Source organism: Hippopotamus amphibius, chromosome 4 (genome assembly GCF_030028045.1).
Source record: "Hippopotamus amphibius kiboko isolate mHipAmp2 chromosome 4, mHipAmp2.hap2, whole genome shotgun sequence".
Lineage (NCBI taxonomy): Eukaryota > Metazoa > Chordata > Mammalia > Artiodactyla > Hippopotamidae > Hippopotamus > Hippopotamus amphibius.
In genome coordinates this window covers 173580543-173601861 of record NC_080189.1, presented here as the reverse complement: position 1 = coordinate 173601861, position 21319 = coordinate 173580543, and the positions used below count along the sequence as shown (strand labels likewise).

The 21319-nt window shown below is 41.3% G+C and overlaps 1 protein-coding gene across 1 annotated transcript in view; it reads left to right on the top strand.

Moving 5' to 3' along the window:
* The window catches only part of EFCAB11 (EF-hand calcium binding domain 11), a 289500-nt gene that overhangs the window by 184994 nt on the left and 83187 nt on the right, over positions 1 to 21319 (top strand). The window lies entirely within an intron of this gene.

Sequence of the window (21319 nt, the reverse complement as noted above, 5' to 3'; positions counted from 1 at the left end):
CATCTGGCCTGAAGATGTTCCAAGAAAATGTATAGTCTTCTGACAAGCTCTCTTTCTCAGCTTATACAGATATGTTAGGTATATAATTGCGACCTGAAGGTATCAGCATGGAGCCAGTACCACCAAGGAAGCCTCATTGGTGAGTGTGGCATTACCTGCGTGAAGTCACCATGTCCTGGGGGCTGGTTTTCAGCTTCGCAGCCTCAGAAGCATGATTCTGTCAGCTTAGCCTCTTACTGGATGCAAAGGAGAACGTATTCTTTTTAAAAAAGGATTATCACAGTTAAAAATATGCACTCACACCAAGTATCCCTCTAGTATGATCATTGAGAATGGAGACTCAAGTCAGACCACTTGGGGTCAAATCCTATTTGTGCTGCCCTCTAGCTATGTGATTTGGAACACGTTGCTTAATTTCATTACACGTGGCAGACAGACTTTAGGGGAGACCCATGATCCCTCCCTCCTGGTATCCACACCTTTGTGTCATTCCCCTCCCCACAGGTGTGGGTGGGGCCTATGACAAGCTCCTAATCAGCAGAAGGTGGCAAAGGTCATAGGATGTACATGATTATGAATGTGTGATTCTGTACGAGCACAGCACCCACCTTGCCAGAGTTTCTCTCTGTTTCTGCCTCTGTCTTTGTCTCTTTCTCCTTGAACCTGTGATTTGGAGTGCTGAGCTACAGGGAAGCCACCATGCTAGAATGACCACATGGAAAAACCAAATAGAAATAGAGGTACCCAAGGAGCTTCCAGCTCTAGCTCCCAGCTCTTTTGAGTCTTCCCAGTCCAAGCCCCAGACATGTGTGTGAAGAGGTCTTTGAGATGATTCCAGTTCCACTCGTAAGATGACTGCAACCATGGCGTGATCCCAAGTAAGAACCACCCAGCTGAGTTCAGTCAATCCCAGAACTGAGTGAAAGAAGAAATGATGGTTATTGTTTCAAGCCACTGTTTGAGGTAACTTGTTATGTAGCAATGAAGAACTTGAAAATACACACACGCCCACACTCACATTTGTATGCAAATGCACGCATACAGACATATATCCAGTTTGACACACACATAGTCTCATAGCTTGGTAACTAGTGATATCAATGCTATTGTCACATTTACTATTATATCCTAGGTACTTCCCACCTCTAGAGTCAGCACATGTGGTTTTTATTATTTGCAAAATCCCAGATCCATGATGTATGGTCATTTGTAATTTTGCTGAGCCATGAATTTGAGTCCCAGGCTCATGGGTGGGAGTGAGTTTCTCACTAGTGAGTGTTTCTAGCTGACTACTAGCACAAACAGGATTTTGTTCTCTACTAGTCATTCCTTATGCAATACATTTTTGATGTAATTTTTTTTAAATGCTTTGCTCCTTTGTAAAAAAAAAAAAGTGCTAAAAAATATCAGCTGATTGCTAGTCAGTGATAGAAATGAAGGGAAAAGAAAGAGGAGAGAGATTCCCCATGCCTGTAATAATAGCCATTTCAAAGCACGGAATGTCAAATATGATGACAGCTTGGCTATATGATGTGGAAATAGTTAAAGGACACAATCCCCAAACCAGGGAGCATCATTGGGCAAGTCATTTTGCTGAGAACCCCAACCAGAACATGGTAGTTTGTAAAGTCATCCGAAGCCTCAAGACATCATTCATATTTTTCAGTTAAAATATATTGCGTTTGGGGAGGAAATTATGTGCATAGTTATATTCACCCATTTGTGGGTTATTTGAAGGTATAGGGACATCTCTTGAATTTCAACAGAATGTAGCCCTTAACTTCACATGTGAGATGCTCTGCTAGGCTTATGCAGCTTTAAGAAAAGTGTAAGTCATGCTCCTGCCCTTGAGATGCATACCGTTTATCCAGGTGATGGGTGTGGAGGGAAGAGAGGAAATGAGAAACAAACAAATGATGAGTTGAATATTATTACACTCACGTATGGTGGTGAACATCACCTATGATGATCTGGCATAGAGAATAAGGGCTGTTAGTTCAGAGTAGAAAAAGCAAGAATTTGAGATCTCTCAAGGGTAAATGCCCAAGTGCCTGGGCCTGGCATTCAAGGCCCTCCATCATCTTGCCCCAACTTTTCATCTCCAACCTTCTCTCTTAATATCCTCTGTATAAAACAGCCCTTCTAGTCAATTTGGTTGCTTCATTAAGAAATACATCTGCTTCTCTATTTCCGCCTGTTAGTTTAAGGAGTTTGAAATACGATGAAAGGGAGATGAGCAACTTTAAAATGTGCTTTTAAATGTTATCTTAAAGAATTACATTATTGAAAATGAACATCAAATGAGCAACAGACACGCACAGAAAATAATTTCAGAATAGCCCAGTTTGAACTGCTCGCCAAATTGTTTTAACAAAAAATTCCTTAGCAATAGCGATTCTAAAAACTCTCATACATGACCTCCCATGCTCCTTTCCCCTTCTGGCTAGCTGGAGTGCAGTCAAGCCCCAGGGTGACCTTGGAAGCTACGTGTTGAAGATGGCCAGAGCCTCTAGCAGCTGGGTCCCTGAATGAGTGTGTGAAGGAAGGTCACCTAGCAACCAGGATGGCCCCTGTCAAACTGCTACAGATACACGAAATGTGTCTATTGTGGCTGGCCTCTGAAGTTCGGGATTTGTTTATTATGGCAGCTAGCTTCTTAGGCAATTTGTATTATCTTAACCAATATGATCGGTTAATATGAAGAGGTGGGGAAGAGCTATCCCTACTAGCATAAAAATAGAGGTTATCAGCTGCACTGATAAGGGCTAACAGGAAAGTTCCCATCAAGCGTATGGCACCAGACTGCAGGATTGAAAGCCAGTTCTACCATTTACAGGCTATATAACCTTAGGCAAGTGTATTAGCTGGGGTTCTCCAGAGAAACAGAACCAACAGGATGTGATACATATGTAGAAAGAGATTTATTTTAAGCAGTTGGCTTATGTGATTGTGGAGGGTTGGCAAGTCCAAAATCTGATGGGGGAGGCCAGCAGGCTGCAGGACACAGGAAAGAGTTGCACTTCAAGTCCAAAGGCAGACTGTTAGTGAACCAGGAAGAGCCAATGCTGCAGATGGAGGCCACAGGCAGTCTGCTGGTAGAATTTCTTCTTGCTCAGGGAGAGGTCAGCTTTCCCTTCTTTTCAGGTCTTCAACTGATTGGATGAGGCCCACCCAGCATTATGAAGGGCAATCTGCTTTGCTCAAAGTCCACTGATGTACATGTAAATCTCATCCAAACACACCCTCATGGAAACATCCAGAATAATGTTTGACCAACTATCTGGGCACCATGGCCCAGCCAAGATAACACATAAAAGCAGCCCTCGTAGGGAGTTAATCTCTCCGTGTCCTCATGTGTAAAATGGAGATAATGAAAGAACCTGTCCTGTGGGGTGAAGATGGAGGCTAGATGAATCAGTGCATGTTTTTAGAACGGTGTCTGCACATCGCGCTCAGTGAGTGTTTGCCCTTGACTGTTATTGTCATTGATCACGATTGTCATAGGCTTTGGCTGTATGCGTCTCTCTGATGAAAATGTTAAGAAAAGGTGTGAGCAGGGCCACCAAGAGTAACAGACGCGTTTGGTTGGGAACCCCGCGAATGTGATGAGAGACCTCACGTATTAGAATTCTCATGATGTAGAAAATGGAGCTTCGCCTACTCACATTTGCAGGCTATACTGGCCAGTACTCCATTAATCAGTGGCTATTTTTTTCTTGTTATTCCATGAATAAATTTTAACATATTCAATTTTCCCCTTAAACTGCTTATTTACTCTTCACAGTAAGGCAATATAGCAAAAACATTTACATGACTGGAATCTTTTGCAGTCTCTTAGAGCACTTCTCTTGCTTTTCTTTCCCTTCACTCCTGGTGAGAAAATTCATTTTTGCTCTACATGTTTCTGAATTAACTATCACTTCTCAGGAATGCAATATCAGCATAAATCAAGTGGCTGATGTAGAACTGAGTGATTAAGAATCTGGCTCGTGGTTGGGCAGAATTGGGCATGAGCCTTTCCAAGCCCTGGCTTCTTCACAGAGTGTTGCTGTGAGGATGGAATGGTGAGACTCAGCACAGTGCCTGGCACTCAGGAAGCACTCCATGAATGGGAAGGAGGATGGTTCCTTTCATTAGGAATTCTCTGTATTGTTGTTACAATGTTCTACCTTGTGCTGGGGTGACCTAGCATCCTGAGTCCCTGAATGTCTGTATGGAGGAAGCAATCAGGATCACCACGGTCAAACTGTTACACATGCAAGCAGTAATCTGTTGTGGTTAACCATTTAAATTGGGGGTTTGCTCAGAATTTGAAAGAATGCGTACACCCCAATGTTCATTGCAGCGCTATTTACAATAGCCAGGACAGGGACGCAACCTAAATGTCCATTGACAGAGGAATAGATAAAGAAGATGTGGTACATATATACAGTGGAATATTCCCTAACCATAAAAAGGAACAAAATAGTGCCATTTGCAGAGTTGTGGATGGACCTAGAGGCTGTCATACAGAGTGAAGTAAGTCAGAAGGAGAAAAACAAATATCATATAATATTGCTTATATGTGGAATCTAGAAAAATGGTGCAGATGAACTTATTTGCAAAGCAGAAATAGAGTCACAGATGTAGAGAACAAACTTATGGTTACCAAGGGGGGAAGGGTGATGGGATGAGTTGGGAGATTGGAATTGACATATATACACTACTATGTATAAAATAGATAACTAATGAGAACTTACTGTAAAGCACAGGAAACTACTCAATGCTCTGTGGTGACCTAAATAGGAAGGAAATCTTAAAAAGAGTGGATATATATATACATATAACTGATTCACTTTGCTGCACAGCAGAAACTAACACAACATTGTAAGGCAACTATACTCCAATAAAAATTAATGAAAAATTAAAAAAAATTTTAATAAGTAAATAAATTTGGGGTTTGCTTTTTATAGCAGCCAGCTTGTTAGGCGTTGTGCCTCACCTTAACCAATATGGTCAGTTAATACTGCAAGAAGGTCACTGGCCATTCATGATGCAGGCTTCAAGGGCCTTGAAATTCTATAGAAACTGTCTGCCACCCAGCTTATTTACTCTCTGTATCTACTAGCCAGTGTCAGTGCTTCTCTTTGTATGGAAATGTCTTCCTTCCTCAGATACACAATATCATAGGTATTGGTTTCAGGGTACAAGAAATGTGACTTTAATTCCTTTCTTGAGTTTCCATGCTTCTGGCATAGCAGAAAAGGAATTCTAGTTAATTTGGGGTTTTCCTAATTTCTTTAGGAGTTGCACCTAAGTTCTGGGTTGTGGAGATGGGCATCTGGTCTTCAGGGTCATCACTGGATGCAGGCATTCTCATTTCTGTTTGGAATTTCATTCTCAGTTAGTGGGGAGTTTTCACTCATTCTTGACTGTAAGCTTTCCCTCCATTGGTCCAAGTCTCAGCATTTTCGTGCTGCTTATAGGCACATGAGGGTAAAGAAGCTTATGTGGGAGTCCAGGGTGTGCAGAAATTTGTTTGTGGGTCAATGGGTAGAAGACGGTACTGAGGACAGAAAAAAAATCAGTTACTATTTTAACATTTCAAATATATATATATATATATATATATATATATATATATATATATAATCCCACCATAAGAAGAAAGCCCCTTGAGGGCGAGAACTGTATCCTGACCATATTCTGGTACTATGTCTAGCAAATCAAGTTGACCTTATTAGATATTTCTGCTGCCATTAACTGAAAAGAACAGTCAATGGGCCATAGAAACAGAGGAAGAAAAGATCCGCAATTTTTTTGGAAACAATGACTTCAAGTATGGAAAAGCACTGATATGGGTTCAATTGTGGCCACACCCTCCCAAATTCACATGTGGAAGCCCCAACCCCCAGTACCTCAAAATATGACTATACTTGGAGATAGGGTCTTTAAAAAGGTGACTAAGTTAAAATGAGGTTACCAAGGTGGGCCCCAATCCAATATAACTTGTGTTCTTAAAAGAAGAGATAAGATTACAGACACACAAAAAGGGAAGGCCATGTGAAGACACAGAGTTCCTTTTATCCTCAGCAGTGGCTACCAAGACCAAAAGAAGGCAGTGCTTTATTTTGGCAGCATAAGACTGAGCTGGGTCTTCAGTCCTATACTTAAGGACATTTTTTTAAAAAGTCATGCTATATAAATTTGTTTCTCAATATGCAAAGTCGAACACATTACATTGTGCCTCTAGTCATGTTGGAATAACCAGTACCATTTGTTTCCTTCCTGCCATAAACAACTAGACAAGTAGACAAAATATATGATACAATTATTTTCAGACATTGGACAGCAGGACTATAATCCCCGAGGGAAGGGAAACAAAACAAGGTGAAAGAACCACAAGGGAACCATAAATGGGAACATTCTCAGCGTTCACAATTATGTGGGAGACAACTGTGTTCCACGCAGTGAGCGTGGAGAAATCTCACTGACCACTGCCTTGGCTTTCCATGGCTGCTATAACGAATTACTCTAAATGTAGTGGTTTAAAACAACACAAGTGTATTATACTTACAGTTCTGTGGATCAGAAGACTGACACAGATCTCACTGGGATAAGACTCAAATGCGGGTATGATGCATTTCTTTTTGGAGGACCTGGGAAAGAATCTGTTTCTTTGCATTTTTTCCCTCCTGGAACCACACACTTTTTTTGACTCCTGGCCCCTTTCCTCCATCTTCAAAGTCAACAACGTTGAACTGAGTCCTTCTCATATTCTGTCTCTCTGGTTCTCTCTTCTGCCTCCCTCTTCAGCTTTTGAACACCCTTAAGCCCACCTGGGTAATCCAGAATAATCTCCCTAAAGTCAGCTGATTAGCAAGCTTAATTCTTAAAACTTTAATTCCCTTTTTCTCATTTAACCTAATTATTCCCAGGTTCCAGGAATTAATGTGGACATTTGGGGAGGCCATTATATTGCTTACTACAACCAGAGGCGTTTATTAGAGACTCAGAACAGTTACACCATAGTAGCAGAGATAAATTAGTCCTAAAGTAATGGATGTTCTAGATTCGACCTAACAAAGCTTGAAAATAAAAGAATGAAGCTGATCCACAGGTTAGTTAATGCTTGCCAAAATAAATGTCAATACTCTTTAAAGAAAGACAACAAAATCCAGACACAAAACAATGTGATGTTTAAAATCACAATCAAAAGTTACTAGACAAAGAAGCAAGAAGATACGATTCATAATCAGGAGAAAAATTAATCATTAGAAACAGACCCAGAAATGACAGCAATAAAGCCAAAAACTTTAAAATAGCTCATATTAATAGGCTTAAGAAATCAAAAGAAAACATGCTTATAATGAGGAGAGATGCGAACTATAAAAAAAGAAATGGGAACTTCCCTGGTGGCATGGTGGTTAAGAATCTGACTGCCAACGCATGGGACATGAGTTCTATCCCTGGTCCAGGAAGATCCCACATGCTGCAGAGCAACTAAGCCCGTGTGCCACAGCTACTGAGCCCATGAGCCTAGAGCCCATGCTCCACAACAAGAGAAGCCTGTGCACTGCAGCACACCACAACTAGAGAAAGCCCACGCACGCACAGCAATGAAGACCCAATGCAGCCAAAAAAAGAAAGAAAAGAATGAAATGTCAGTGGAACCAAGTGAAAATTCACCAGACAACTTTAACAAGAGATTGGACACTATGGGAAAAAAGATCAGTGAATTTGAAGAAATCACAAAAGAAACTATCTAGGCTGAAGCACAAAGAAGGAAAAGAGTCTGAAAAAAATGAAAAGAGTTTTAGTGACCTGTGGAACAAGGTTAAGTGGTCTAATGTATATAAAATGGGAGTCTTAGAAAAGGGGGCACAGAAATGCTATTTAAAGAAATAATGGCCAATATCTTCCCAAAACTTAATGAAAACTATAAATGTACAGATTCAAGAAGTTCAAAGAATCCCAAGCAGAAAAAGTACAAGTGAAAACACATCACAGTACCTCATTACCAATTTGCTGAAAACCAGTGATAAAGTTCTTAAAAGGAGTCAGAGAAAGAAAGACACATTAGACACACAGAACACAGATGAGAACGCTCACAGACTTCTTGTCAGGAACAATGCAAGCCAGAAGACAAGGAAAATGCATTCTTAGAGTTCTGGAAGGGAAAATAAAATGGTCAAAGTAGAATTCTATATCTAGAAAAAATAACCTTCAAAAATGAAAGGAAGGGCTTCCCTGGTGGCGCAGAGTTTAAGAATCTGCCTGCCAATGCAGGGGACACAGTTCACGTGCCATGGAGCAACTAAGCCCGTGTGCCACTACCACTGAGCCTGTGCTCTAGAGCCTGTGCGCCACAACTATTGAAGCCTGCGCACCTAGAGTCTGTGCTCTGCAACAAGAGAAGCCACCAAAATGAGAAGCCTGCACACCTCAACGAAGAGTAGCCCCCAATCTCCACAACTAGAGAAAGCCCACATGCAGCAAGGAAGACCAAACGCAGCCAAGAAAGAGAGAGAGAGAGAGAAAGAGAGAGAGAGAAAGAAAGAAAGAAGGAAAGAAAGAAAGAAAGAGAAGAAAGAAAGAAATTTATTTTTTAAAAAAATGAAAGCAAAATAAGACTTTTCATCCAGGAGACCTACACTCTAAGCAATGTGAAAGGAAGCTTTTCAGGCTGAAGGAAAGTGATATCAGTTGGAGACTTGGATCTACACAAAGGAAAGAAGAACACCAAAGTGGTGAATGTGTGTGTAAATACAATATAAATGTCTCCCTTACTTAACATTTTCTTGTAAAAAGAGCAGGATGTTTAAGGAAAAAATAATAACAATGTATTGTGGGGTTTATTGAAGTAAAGTGAACGGCAACAATTGCTTAAAGGACCCCAAAGGAGAAATGGAAGTACAGCTACTGTGTGGTTCTTAGGGTACATATTACGTGGTATGTTATGATTTGAGAGCAGACTGTGGTGTTAAAGGTGCTTATTGTGAGTTCTATATTCCATCAAAAAAATAAGGCAGGTACATATAGACAATAAGCCAAGAAAGAGAAAACAGAATCTAAAAATAATCCGAAAGAAAGCAGGAAAAGAGGAAAAAAATGCAAATAACCAAGTAGAAAACAAAGTAGTAAGGTGTTAGACTTAAATCCAACCATATCACTAAAGGAATGGAAAACATTAATAATAAGAAAGCCGAGGTGGCTATATTAATATCAGCGAAGGTGAACTTCAGAATAAAGAACATAAGCAGAGAAAAAGAGGAACAATTCACAACAATAAAAGGATCAATTCATTAAGAAAACATAGTAGTCCTCAATGTGTGTGTACCTGTTCACGGTGCTTCAAATACACAAAGCAAACACAAAGTACTGAGAAAAAAAAATTAAATCCATAGTTATGGGTGTTTTCAAAACTAAATATTGTGGTTTTTTTTTTTCTTTCAACAAATGGTGACTGAAAAACTGGGTATTCACATGCAAAAGAATGAAATTGAACCTTACACCATATACAAAACTTAACTCAAAATGGATCAAAGACTTAAACTTAAGAATCAAAGCTATAAAACTCTTCAAAGAAAACATGAAGAAAAAAAAACTTCATAATATTGGATTTGGTGATGATTTTGTGAATATGACTGCTAAAGCAGAGGTAACAAAAGAAAAGCTAGTTAAATTGGTCTACGTCAAAATTTAGAACTGTGCATGAAAGGATATTATCAACAGAGTGAAAAGGGTAATTCCCTGACTGTGTGCTTCCATTGCAGGGGGCACAAGTTCAGTCCCACAAGATCAGGAAACTAAGATCCCGCAAGCTGTGTGGCATGGCCGAAGGGGAAAAAACAAACAAACAAAAAACTTGGTGATGTCAACAGAGTGAAAAGGCAATCCATGAAACAGGAAAAAATATTTGTAAATCATATATCTGATAAGGGATTAATATTCAAAATATATGAAGAACTCTTACAACTCAACAATCAAATACCAAATAATTTAAAAATGAGCAAAGGACTTGAATATATGGACATTCCTTCAAAGAAGATATACAAAAAGTCAATAAACACATGAAAAGATGCTCAACATCGCTAATCATGAGGGAAATGCAAATCAAAACCATAATGAGATACCACTTCACACCCATTAATATGGCTATTATTAAAAAAAAACAGAAAATAACAAATACTGGTGAAGATGTGGAGAAATTGAACCATATTGCATAGCTAGTGGGAATACAAAATAGTATAACTGCTAAGGAAAACAGTGTGATGCTTCCTCAAATAATTAAACATAGATTTACCCCATGATCTAGCAATCCAACTTCTGGGCATATAGCCAAAAGAATCAAAATCAGGGACTCGAACAGGTACTTGTATACCCATGTTCATAGAAGCATTATGCACAAGAGCCAAAAGGTAGAAGCACCTAAGTGTTCATCAACAGATAAACAAAATGTGGTACATACAATGGAACATTATCCAATCTTTAGAAAGAAGGAAATTCAGACACATGCTACAACATGAGCATTGACGATATTATGCTAAGTGAAATAATCCAGTCACAAAACTACAGATAGAGTGTGAATCCACTTATATGAGAGACCTAAAGCAATTCATAGAAACGGAAAGAATAGTGGTTAACAGAGGCTGGGGGGAGGGGAAATGGGAAGTTGGTGTTTAATGGGGACAGAGTGTCAGGATGGGATGATGATGAGAAGGTTCCTGAGATGGACAGCACTGATGGTTGCGCAGTGTGAAGGTAGTGCCACTGAATTGCATGCTTTAAAAGTATTAATATGGTAAATTTTATATGTATATATTACCACAATTTTAAAAAAAAGGAGGAGGAGGAGAAGGAGGAAGAAGAGGCTGAGTAGAAAGAAAAAGGATTTGGGGAAAAAACCTCAATACATTTTTGACTGAGATGACTGAAGATCTTTTCCTTTTTTTTTTTCTTTTTTTTCCACAGCAGAGGGAAATTCTGATCCTGCAGTCTGGCCCAGTTCCCCAGTTCTCCTCTAAGAGAACTCCCGTGTGCTAGAAATCTGTGGCCAAGTGGGCCTGTGGGTCTGTATGCTGGCATGTGAACTAGTTTTTTCTTACTTCCCAGTTTAATTTAGGGGAAGGCACTTCACCAAAGTGCTTAAACAGGAAGGGGAAATTACCAACACTGTTATTTTCTCTTACAACAGCCTCAGATTCAAGCTAAAGCTACCATTATCCTTTTCCCTCAGTTCCCTTAAAAATAGTCGTTTCCCTACTGGATTCCACAGAGAAGGGAAATTTGCTGGATTCCGCAGGTGCTGAAGGAGGCACAGGCCTCCTGGTCCTTACAGGCTCTTATAGTGATAAAGACCCTGTCCTCCAGGGGTCTCCTATTGGTCCATGGGTGCTCCCTGTGGACTCAGGGGTCAGGCCAGATCCCAGACTTGGACATGGATTTTCTTTTCTTTTTTCTTTTTTTGGCCACGCTGCTCAGCATGTGGGATCTTAGTTCCCCAACCAGGGATCGAACCCACTCCCCCTCCATTGGAAGCGCAGAGTCTTAACCACTGGACGGCCAGGGAAGTCTCTGTAAATTTTTTTTTGGAGGGCTGAGATTTCCTTTCTGAATGATTGAATAAATGATCAATTTATCCAATAATAGACCCTATGGATAGTTAATTCAACTTGGTAACAGTTCAAATCTGATTCCAAAGTGGTGCCTGCGCACAGAGCAACAGAACTGCAGCGTTGATATAATCATTTTTATCGTGGAAATAACAATAATAGCATCAATATTACCGACATTTGGGATACTTTCATGTAACACTTTTCATATTGACTTAATCACAATAATGCCACGAGGGAGGTTTTATTATTATCCCCATTTCACAGATGTAAAAACTTGGGCACAGAGATGGGAGAGAACGTTCCCAGTTCCATGCTTGTCCATAAATTTGTATTCCTTTTTCTTGACAGCTACTTTCACCGTGGATGGTCCACTGAGAAGCAGATGAGTTTGAGGCTTGCTCTGTGTTGTTGTATCATTGAAGTTATTTTGCTAGAAAGCCCAGGAAACTAACTCGGATTTGCTGAAGCACTGTGGGAATTTATTGGTGGTGTGTAGCTGCTTTCAGGCATGGCTGTATCCAAGTGACCGAATGGTGGCTCATGTGCTCTCTCTCGCATGCGTTCTCTCTCTCTTTTCCTCTCCCCCCACCATGCCCACTCGTGCAGCATGCACGCACACGCACGCACTTTCTCCACCTCTAGAGTTGCTTACCTCTCTGCTGACATGGTTAAACTAACTAGCATCAGGCCTACATCTACAAGTCTAGAGTTTGGTAGAAAGACAGGGTTTTTTCCCTTCTAAAGTCCCAGCATGAATCTGGCCTTGAGTCTTGTGGGCCTGTCTTGAGTCACCTAATATCCCTAAACCAATCAGTGTGGTCAAGTGGAAGGCAACCTTGGCTTGGCTTAAGCTGAGCCAATTGCCCATCTCCGTGGAGGGGAGAGGGTTTGGCTCCACCTACATTGTGTGAATCAAGAGTGAGAAAGGCAAATTGAGATGTCAGTATTCAAAGAAGAAGGGAGTCCGTGCCGGACAGACAAAAATAACAGACATTCATTGCCACTGCCAGTATAGCAGTCAATGGTAGACACTGGATGTTCTCTGATCACAAAGTTGAGTGTAGGGAATCTTTATCTTTGGATTGGATGTCCAGTAGCCTGTTTTTTCCCTACAAAGCTTGCTGACCAAAGTCCTTTTAAAGATTCTAACAGTTCTGAATTCATGACTCATAGATCACTCAAGAAACTGAGCCACTGCTGCATTTTTACTTCTATTTTGATATTCATTTATTCATTCAACAAATATTAATGCAGCCCTAGCTAGGTGTGAGGATCTTGAAATACAGAAGTAAATCAGTGTCATGGCCCTGGCTTACATTCCAGTGAGGAGCTTAATATCCATTTAATGTAGGTTTGCTTGACTACATAAATCACATGAAGCTTTTGAATATAATGTCGGATTTTCCTATGACATCATGAATAGAATTTCAAATAGTAGCAGGCAGTCAGTAGATGTTTGCTGATTGATTATATGATGGTAAAGAGTCATCCTTCTATGTCATTATTATTTTTTCTCTATTGTTTATCTGTTCCTAGACCAATCAGATCATGAGTGACGGAAACTACCAGCTATGTTTCTGAGGACACTGTTGTAATGCTGTTCCTTATAGGTGGTAGAAATGGAAATTATTTGCTATGGAAACCCCACGTCTACTGATCATTGGTGTGGTGGTAAACATGTGTGGGGATAGGAGGTCTCAGAACGGTCTTTTTTCCTTTTCTGTATTTTTGCTAACTTTGATCTGGAATTTTAATCTTATTGAGTTAAATTATCTCTGGTGAGGTGTTCAAAGACTTTCAAGTATCTCTGCCTTTTTGAACATTGGCTTCTTTGTGGTATGTTTTTTCCTAGTTATTCCAAATATAGTATAATGACCATGAAAGCAGAAAGAAAAGCCATTTTATGTTCTTGAATTTGATTTCATATTCACAGCTTCCACTTAGTACCAGTCTAGTGCTTAGGTTCATTTCAATGTCATTTTCAAGGTGCCTGCCAGGATTATAATCACTTCAATCCAAGTTTCTATACATTTAGGGAATAAGTTGGTTCATTTGATTTAAACACAGGACCTCAATTTCTGTATTTATACATGGCTCAAATCTCCTAGTAGAGTTATTGTAGAGCTGGACTACTGTGCATTATTTAATATATTTATTAATTCATTAAGCAAATATTTACTGAACACCTACCATGTGTGAAGGTGGACAAAAGGTACAAACTTCCAGTTATAAAATAAATAAGTCCTGAGGATGTAATGTATAGCACGGTGACTATAGATAATAAAGTTGCATTGTATATTTGAAAGTTGCTAAAAGAGTAGATCTTAAAAGTTCTCATCACAAGAAAAAGAATTGTAACTATATGCGGTGATGAATGTTAACTAGACGTGTTGTAGTGATCATTTCACAGTATATATAGATACAGATATAGATAGGGTATATATATCAGATCATTACATTGTACACCTGAAACTAATATAATGTTATGTCAATTAAATTTCAATTTTAAAAATGTAAATAAATAGGTTTGCATTCTCAAGGGCTAGGAAGAGCTGTAAATCACAGAATGGGGAAGAGAAGGAAAAGGCCTTAGATCGGGGGAGTGTATTAGTCAGCTCGGCTATCATAACAAAATACTACAGACGGAGTGTCTTAAACAACAGAAATGTATTTTTTCACAGTTCTAGAGGCTAGAAGTCCAAGATCAAGGTGCCAGCAGCTTTGGTTTCTTCCAAGACCTCTCTGTGAGATGGCTTACAGATGGCCATCTTCTCACTGTGTCCACTTGATCGTCTCTGTGTGTCTTTCTCTGCACTAATCTCATTCTTATTAGGACACCCGTCATATTGAATTAGGGCCACCCTTACAAACCCATTTTAACTTAATCACCTCTTTTAAGGCCTTATTAGTGAATATAGTCCCATTCTGAGATGCTGAGGGCTAGGGCTTCAATATGAATTCTGGGAGGACACAATTGAACCCATAACAGAGGTTCAGGGAGGTCCTCTCTGAGGAGGGGAGACATCTGAGCAGAGACTGAATAAGGCAACAAGTCACAGGTGTAGGGTGAGTCATCTGGGGGAAGAGCACTTCTGGCAGGGGGACAGTGAGTGCACAGGCTGGAGGCTGGAGGCTGGATTATCAAGGAGGCCATGGTGACCGGAGCCCACAAGGGAGGGCAGGGATGCCACAGGTTCGGGCAGAGGCCTGTTACGAGGAACCTTGGAGACCTGGGAAAGACCACATTTTCTTCTGAGTGTCATGGGAAGTCAGAAGAGTGTTTTGAGCAAGGCAGGGACACAATTTCACATATGTTTTTAAAGGATTATTTTAAAATTTGCAACAGATTTTCTGTACACTCCCAAGCATTCACTTGGAAAGATCATACTAATCATGAAACCCAGAAAAGTTTCCTAGGATAGTTGAGATGCAGACCTCAGTGGTTACTCTCCAGTGATTTTCTAGGAATTCCTTCCCTCAAAGGTTAAGGTATCAGCTAAGAATTCTTTGGAATACTGGATTACTGCTGAGGTCTCTCCTGCCACATTCAATGATGCTGAGTTTTTGACAAGAGAAATATCTGGTTCAACTTGCATATATGGAAAAGCACCCTTTACTTGAAGAAAAACTTTGGTTCTGATGATTTATTTATAAGGAGTGATGTTAAATTGACATCACTTGGGACAACTCGAGTCAGGGCAATACTCTGCGGTGTCTTTTCCATCTTTGACAAATGTCATCTCTAGACTAGATGAAGTAACAAGAGAGAATAACAATTACTTTGGAAGTCTTGAGCAACTTGTTGCCAAAAAAAATAAGGGATCTTCACCAAGCGAGTCACGTACCTGGACCCTATTCTGAAATAACCAAAGACTGGGCATTCTAAAGCCCCACGTACAGTAAGCCTGCATGACACTGGATGACACTCCAAACCATTAAGACACTTAAAGTCACTTAAAAATGGCTGTATCCATCTTTACAGAGTATTTATGTTGTACCTAGATTCAAGCACTATATTCAGTAGAAAATATATTTGTTGCATGGAATGGTAGTCATTTTCATGGGAACTTGTTAACAAGAGCCGTCAACTTTTACCTCTTGTACCTCCATTAAACTTTGTTACTGAGGGCTGCCTTCTATGTACTCCTCACATAGAAGAGTATAACACTTTTAGACACAGAGAGAGAGAGAGAGAGAGAGGAACTTTCAACTCTAATGTCCTGATGATAGATAGTAGAATTTTAGGTGAGATCAGTTCGATTTCAAAAAGAACAGTAGGTCACTTTTTCAGTCTCTCTTCTTTTGGAAACACACTCTCTGTTTTATGAATGTGGAGACGGTACATAGAGAACAAATTTATCTAGTGTATGCCTTGGGAATCATTTAGAGATAACTGGAAAAAACTTTAATATGAATATGAAAGCTTCCCTCGCCCCCACAGGAGAGAAAATGGACTAACCTACTCTGGCCATATAACTAGAATTATATATGTGCGAATCTTCATATCTAAATCCAAATGTTCCTTGTTTAGAGCATTGCTCTAAAGATTGCCTTCAGGCACCTGAAGACACCAAATGGCCCAGGATCACAACACCTTTTCATAGAGTCTTGGTACTGAAGTGTAGAATGCAAAGCATTAGCCAGAATATCTCTGTCAAGTTCTCCAGCATTTTGAAGCCATCCTTGAAGGCTGAATTAAAAGGATAGTGCAGTGGTAAAGTAATGTCTCATTTGCTTCAATAAGCAAAGTTGGAGATTGTTTATGATAACACAGTCATCAGAAGAATGTGTTTCTGTGCATTCTGAAGACACGAAGCCTCACTTTGAGTCTTACTATTAAGTCCTTGCTGTGAAGGGATGGAAAGTGTGATTAAGTTGTTAGATTAGCAAGGTTCTACTGCGTTTTCGCTTTAAGCCAGAGTGCTTTCACAGCTGAGCTGTAATGCTCTGAAAATGCCTGCATAACAAGATCCAGACTTGGAGTTGAATCCCAAATGGTAAACGGCCAACGGCATTTATTCACTATTACATTGGCGAAGCCATAAATTGCCGGCATGTCTGAAAAGACACTGTGCCTAAGTCCCAAAGCATAGAGGAAGCCAGCGCAGGAAATAGGTGGCTCTTTCATTAATAACATACCTCTGCAGGGCGGGAAGGTAGTTCCATTTTCCAGAGAATACCAGTGTGAACTCCAGTCCCTTATTAGAATGCAAGTAGAAAGAATGAACCTAAATTATTCTATTGATGACTAAATGTTACATTTAGCTCCCCGGAGTCCATGCTTGGAAGCAAATTTCAAGGAATCACATTTAGCTTGCTGGCCAAGTGGGACTTGCCACATACTTGAGTAAACGCAGGTTTCCTAATAAACTGCCTTTCTCAGAAATCTGAAGTACCAAAATCCTTGAGTTCAGGAGGACTTAAATATCTCAGGGAGGCAGGAAAAGGGATCAAGTTGTAGAACGACAGAGCTAGGAAGAAAACTCAAGTGCACCTTACAGCAGATAGCTAGCTAAAGGAGTACGAGAAATTACATCGCAGAAATGTACATTGCAGCTGCCAGTTGAGGCTCTAGCTTGCAAAGTTGCCTGGACCCCGTGAAGAGGTTGAATCTTGTACAGCCCTATTTGCCTGGTTTGATTCGAAGTAGTCTGGTCTGTGACTTTCATTTCCCGTGTAATTGATGCGTTTGGCAGGTGTGACCCTGGACCTGTGCCGAGCACGATAAGGGAGCAAAGAACTACAAGACCTGGCCTTGGGCTTGGAGAGGTAGGAAGCGAACATGCACACCTGCCGCAAAGGTGACAACATGCTGGTGGGGTTTTGGGGATAGATTTTAATGAAGTTAGGAAGAGTTTAGTGACTGTGACCAAGAACAGAAAGGTTATTTTCCCTTTGCTTCGTTGGTAGCTTATCAGAAGAGTTTAGAGCAGGGCCAGGGGTGCTAAAGCATCCTGGAGTCACAGTATAAAGAGTGTTGGATCTAGAAAGATGAATGAAATCTATCAGTGACTCCCTCGGCAGCATCCAAAGTCATAGAGGGGGAAGATATTACTGTTTTCTAGGAGAATGAGCAATAATATTCCATTGACTATCTTTGCAAACTTTGGGATATAAAAATGAAATGAAACCCTTACCCAGGATCAGAAGTAACCATCATTGTTTTAATAATATGTACAAACTCCATGACTGCTTCCAGTTGGTTCCTCTCTTTCACAGATGAAACATTTTAGTACATTGATGTCCTTAAATGTATTACACAGAAATTTTTTAAATGGGGAAAGTCCAAGAAGAAAAAATAAGATAGATTTTATCTTATAAATAAAGTAAAAATAAGTTTCTGACTGTGTATCTGCTATCACATCACCTAGGAGGGACCGGGTGGATTTTCACTGGGTTGGAGGGCACGTTTGCAATGATGTGACTTGAAATATGGACTCTGTGGCAAAACTTACTCGGAGTTGGGTCCTGGAGGGCTTCTTCAAAGAGAATGACGATTGTCACTCAAAGAGGTGGAACTGGCAGGATGGGGTGGGGCGTGTGACTGCCAATGACCAATGAAGAGACGCGCCATATGTATTATCTTAGGTTCTCCCAGAAACGGACTTGGAGATGAAGATTCATGTGCAAGGGATTTTTTTAAGGATCCCTGGGGAAAATCAGAGGGGATGGGGTGGGAGTGGGGAGGACAGACAGACAGACAGGACAGAGAACACAAAGAAGCCAAGCCAGGGAGTCATTTCAGGCAAGTCCAGGCTTCAGTTCGACCCTGGGAGAGTGGTGGGGTGTAAGTTACACCTCAGACTTGATCCCAACGCTGGGCAGAATCCAAATTCCAGTTCTTCTGAAGAGGGTCGCTGGTGCTAGCCATTGGATGCAAACATAGAAGCCAAGGGTAGGGCATCCAGAAATGGAAAAAGAATTTTGAGGGCATCAGCGGGAGATACCCTTCACCCCCGCTGCAATAGTGTTAAAACCTATATACAGGACAGGAAACAGGTATTTTAGATGAGTCCAAAATTCCAAAGGCAGACACTTCAAACTGCAGAAGCTGATTTTCAATTGAGCTGCTTCTCACACGGGCGGGCAAGTCTTTGCAGCTGGCAGCAGCGGAGATGTGTATACTTGGTCATGTTTTTAAACAATGGCTGGTGATTCCCTTTCGCAGCTGCTGTATAATCTTCTGTGCTCACCGAGCTCTCCTCCTGCTGCCCTTGTTGGGGTGGGTGCAGGACTGCTCTGGGGTCACATCTCTTTTCAACCTGTGTCTGGAGGAACCCTTTTATCTTTCTCTCCAGAATGAGGGCTGGAGAGGCTGAGACAGCTCTCTTTGAGAAGACTACATAGTCAAGGGCTAGATTCTGTGATACAAATACTGTAAGAATGTCATGAAGGTGGAGGTTAATTAGGACTGGAGGAATCATGGAAGGCTTCTCAGAGGAGATGGGACTTCATCTTCGCCTTGAAAAATCAGTGGAATTCGGAGAGGTGGAAGAGAGAAGGAACGGCATCCTGACAGAGGGAAACAAATTGGGCAGAGGCACAGAAGCAAGACCCAATGTGAGCATTTATGGCACAAGCCGAAGACTGGCGTAGCGCAAGTGAAAAATCACGGCACAAAAGGCCAACTGTGGTCGCCCTGGGCCTGAAAATTGGGTCATGGTCTTAAGCCGTCTCCACTCCTGCTTGCTTCCGCTTCTTTCTGATTCTCTGCCCAATTCCCCACTCAGGCTTGCTTTCCATCAAGCTGTGATGTGCGCTGGACCATCCTCCTAATTAATACGTGCCAGGTTCCATGAGCTGACAAGCTTTCAATACAGAGAAACAAATGATCTAAGCCAGGACGAAAAGCAGAACAAAATAAAGACAGCAGGGGGGGCTTCGAGTGAACAGCATCACAGAACAGGCAAATTTCCGAGACTTTTTGGTAAAGGGGAAACCTGATGTGTTAATTAGGAGTCTATGTCAGTAATAAGACCGCTCAGAGGAAGGTGATGAAAGAAACAAAAGGGACAGCGGAGGGGGCTTTTTAGGCAGAATGAAAGTTACAGTGTAAGGAGAGGGGAGAGAGTTTATTATTATTCTCTGTTATTTTATGTATACCTGTGGTCTGTTGGCTCCATGAGACTGGACTCAGCCTTTTGTGTTTTGTAAAGCCCCACGAATAAAGAGCTTTGGGTATAAACAACATTGCGGTTTCTGCCCCCAGGATCCAATTCAACAGGAAGTATTGCAGCCTTACCAGCTTCAGCTGGTGGTGGATTTGGGCTTTTCTGAGCATATTCGACTCAGAGGAACTGTCTGCTGCTGAGATGGGCCAATAAAGGGGTTCAAAACAAGAGGAAGCACAGCCAGGCAGTGAGGCACCAGGGCACCCACGATGGGGGAAGGGGGCTGTGGAGCCTATATCTTCATCCAGCTTCAGTCTACCTGGCAGAGGGGATTTGAGCTCAGGCACTGGAATCAGACAGATGTGGTTCTAACCCTGGCTCTGCCACTTGCTGGCTGCATGATCAGGTCTTCCAGCTGGTACTGCTGAGCCGAGAAAAGACAGTCTCTCTTCCATGCCGCTGCCAGATTCGTTTTCCAAACGCGCAGCTTCAGAGGTATCTTTCTGCTGTTCAGAACCGGCTCCCGACTGCTTAGCCATGTTGGTCTGCTGCAGGCTTTGGGGATTGAGTGAGTTAGTTAACCCTCCTACACCTCGCTCTCTTCTTCTGGGAAGTAAGGATGATAATAGTCACTGCATGGTTGAGATGCTGTAAAAATTAAAGATAATCCTTATAAAGCACTTGGGATATAATAAGTGCTCAGTCAACGTTCATTTTCATTATTGGTTAAGGGATTCCTTGAGTGCAAAGCCCAGCTCTCCACCTGCTAGCTCTGTGATCTTGGGCAAATTTCTTAATTTCTCTATGCCTCAGTTTCTCACCTGTAAAACAGAGTTGTTGAGGGGATTAGATGAGTTAATGCCTCTTAAGCATCTTGAGCAGTACCTGGTATTCAGTAAGGTTTAGTTTTATATTATTACGCTATCACTGCCATCAGCAGCTCCATCACCATCATCATTTAGATCTGGGAGAAAAAAGAAGGACATTGGGAATATGCATATTGAAAATAATCCCCGAGGTTGCCCCAGAGGGTGAAGGAGTAGAAGGAGGGACTAGACACTCTCCACCCTCCCCTGCAGAGATTCAGGCAGGGCCCTCTGTCACTGGGACATTTATGACAAGGAAGGGGCTTCTGGAGGGAGAGTGCTCATTGCCCCTGGATGTTTTCTCCTGGCCTGTCTGGAGCTAGTGCTGGGCCCCTTTCCATCCAACTGGAAATGGAGGGTAAATCTTCCTAGATCAGTCCGTGACGCTCATGGTGGTTAAGTGGAGAACTCGTGCTCTCTCTGTTGTCATGAATGTTCCTCACGGAAAGTTCATTTTGTGGACCAAGGTGAATACTTTATTGGTCTCCTCTGCTTCCGTTTCTGAAGGTAATGGGTAATGTTACACCCATTTTTGTGTCATGTCCCCGAGACTGTCAAACATGTCCCCACCCCTTTGTCAAAGGGATGTATGCAATCCAAACAGGGTAAATCAAAATCATTATGGGGTTTTGTATGAGAGCTGGGGTGAGGCTGGGGTAGGGGTAAGTTCCTCTCCCTTGCCCTGGGATCAAGAGAACTAGGAACATGGAAGCCTAGACATGCCAGGGCATTCTTGCTGCCATAT